This window comes from Callorhinus ursinus, unplaced genomic scaffold, assembly GCF_003265705.2.
Source record: "Callorhinus ursinus isolate GAN/ISIS: 27379988/994484 unplaced genomic scaffold, GSC_fseal_2.0 scaffold7, whole genome shotgun sequence".
Lineage (NCBI taxonomy): Eukaryota > Metazoa > Chordata > Mammalia > Carnivora > Otariidae > Callorhinus > Callorhinus ursinus.
The window spans coordinates 63,198,018-63,200,649 of record NW_027397069.1 but is presented as its reverse complement, the minus strand read 5'-3'; the positions used below and the strand labels follow the sequence as shown (position 1 = coordinate 63,200,649).

General features: G+C 41.9%; 1 pseudogene; it reads right to left on the bottom strand.

Annotated features, from left to right (window-relative positions):
- Window positions 1-1,531: 1,531 nt before the first annotated feature.
- On the bottom strand, window positions 1,532-2,124 carry LOC112826382 (large ribosomal subunit protein eL15-like; annotated as a pseudogene).
- Window positions 2,125-2,632: the final 508 nt, after the last annotated feature.

The following is a 2,632-nucleotide window of genomic DNA, read 5'->3' as shown; positions in this document are numbered from 1 at the left end:
TCTGCCAACTTAATTCCAGTGATAAGAATGGGGGGGGGAATTGCAAATTAACTGAAAGTAGACAAAATAACAAGAGAAAGTTTATTTTGTGTGGGGGAGCATTCAGATGAAGAGGTTCCCCAAACAACTAGAGATAGAGGTTTGTATGCCAACTTCATAGTGGAGAGGGAGCAGGAAGAAAGGGCTTCTGTGGGAAAACAAATGGGCTTTAGGAAAGATAAATGGGGTTTTAGGAGAACAAATGGAAGGTATGACAGTTTGTGATAGTATTTGTTTATGTGGTCTCTCTATCCCAGTGTGAGTGGTCATCTCCTTACTGAGAGTGAAGCTCTCCTTGGGACAAGGGAGGTATGACAACCTCTCAGAAGATTCTGCCTTTAGTCATAAGACTATCTCAGGTATGAGATCAAGATAACACAGGCAGAAACCCAGGAGCAGAGGAGACCATGGGCATGTGGACCTTCTAGGACTTCTTGGAAATTTCAGTGCAATTTGAACTTCCTCAGGGGATGGAATTGAAAGCTTAACCAATCTTATTTAGATAGTAAGGTGCACAGAGAGAGCCTTTTCTAATTACTGATGTTAGTATCTCTGCCTTCAACTAATCTACCACAAGTACACCTTATTTAAGTACTTAGGTGTAACAATTGCTATAGGGATGAGTAAAGAAGTGTAAGAATGGGCATTTAGGGGCACCTGGGTGGCTCAGTCATTAAGTGTCTCCCTTCAGCTCAGGTCATGATCCCGGAGTCCTGAGATCGAGCCCCGCCTTGGGCTCCCTGCTCAGTGGGGAGCCTGCTTCTCCCTCTGCCCCTCCCCACCTTGCTTGTTCTCTCTCTCTCTCTCTCTTTCTGTCAAATGAATAAATTAAATCTTTAAAAAATTAAAAAAAAAGAAATGGGCCTTTATAAGATAAGGTATGGAGTGGCTGTCTTAACCTGGCTCAGCCACTTACATGGGATCTTAAACAAATTAATTCACCTCTCTGAACCCCCAATTTCATTATCTTCATAAAATAAGCAATATAATTCTTACCTTTGAGAGTTTACTAGGTATTAGACATCTCATGTACATTATATTTATTTGTCCTTTTAGTAATATGTTATGATGGAGGTATTGTGACTCCTGTTTACACTTAACTCAAAAGCTTTAAGAGGTTAAGACACTTATTTAATATCACACAGATAGTAAACAACAGAGGTGAAATTAGAATCCAATTCTGTCTGATTCCAAATTTCATCTCTTTACCACTGCTTATGCCACCTTAATATGAGGTTGTTGTAAGGATTAGATTAAATTAAATGATGAAATATAAATAAATTGGCCGGCACAATTCCTGGCACATAGAAGGCACTCAACACATGGAAACAGCTTTGTAATTGTTTAATCATGAAGAATAAAATAATCACTATACGATTCTTTTTGTTCTTATGCTCTCTGACTGTGATCCCTGACCTTTTGGAGATGAAAATTTTTTTTTTGACTGTCCTAAATTATTTATCAGGTAAGAACTTTACAAACATTACTTATATTAGCAGTAATGGTAGACCTGGAGAGTATTGTGTCTTCTCCATGTAGGAAGGCAAGAACAGCCAATAGTATGGTAGAACTTGTGTTCTACCAAGGCCACGACTCTTGCTCTCGCTGTGCTTGTGGACTGGTCTGGTGATCCACCGCGTGTCAGGATTTCTTCTCATAGCTTTATAGAATGGATCAAGGAGGATAACATCAAAGAATTTGTATGTGGAATCTTTGCCAACACAGTAGACTCTCAGAGCCCCATGGTCATGTCCAGCTCTTTCCTCTGCACCAGGCTGAAGGCTTCAGGCAAACTTTTAGATGGTAACACCATGATGGACAGGCTAGTTGTAGGTAGCACCTTTAGGAACTGGGCATTTGCAGCCACCACGTCGCACATGAATCCGATATATGACATAACCTTGGTTGGCCTTGTACCCCAGTCTGTGCACTTTCTCAGGGAGTTGGGTGGGTTGAGTGGGGTGGGGAGGCCCTGTGGAGCTCAGAGAACTATGAGTACTACCAGTGGTGCACCCTGAAAACAAAGCACATTACACAGGGCTGCTTTTCCCTCCATAGCTCCTGGATGTACTTGTAAGCACCCATCTTGTCTTACCTTGGAGCTGATGGCTGATACCAGATGGAAAGAAAAGAGCCTTTCTCCCCCAAAATACACATAAACACACACACAAACACACTGAATTATTTTTTTAAGATCTTATTTATTTATTTGTCAGAGAAAGAGAGAGAGAGAGAGAGAGAGAGAGAGCACAAGCAGGGGGAGCTGCAGGCAGAGGGAGAGGCGGGCTCCCCGCTGAGTCAGGAGCCCGATGCAGGGCTTGATCCCAGGAACCTGATATCATGACCTGAGCTGAAGGCAGATGCTTAATATCGGCTGAGCCACCCAAGCGTCTCCACACACACTGAATTGAATAAAGATGCATACCTTATATAAGAGAGCAAATGAGTAGTATAATATTGTCAAAAGGAATTCAGAGAATCAGAGAAGGGAAAATTGATTGAGGTAGGAGCCTCCTTCATGAAGGAGGTAGAACCTGAGCTGGGGAGAATTTTCATGGTGCTTAAATGGTTAATAGAATTTCCCTAAGAACTT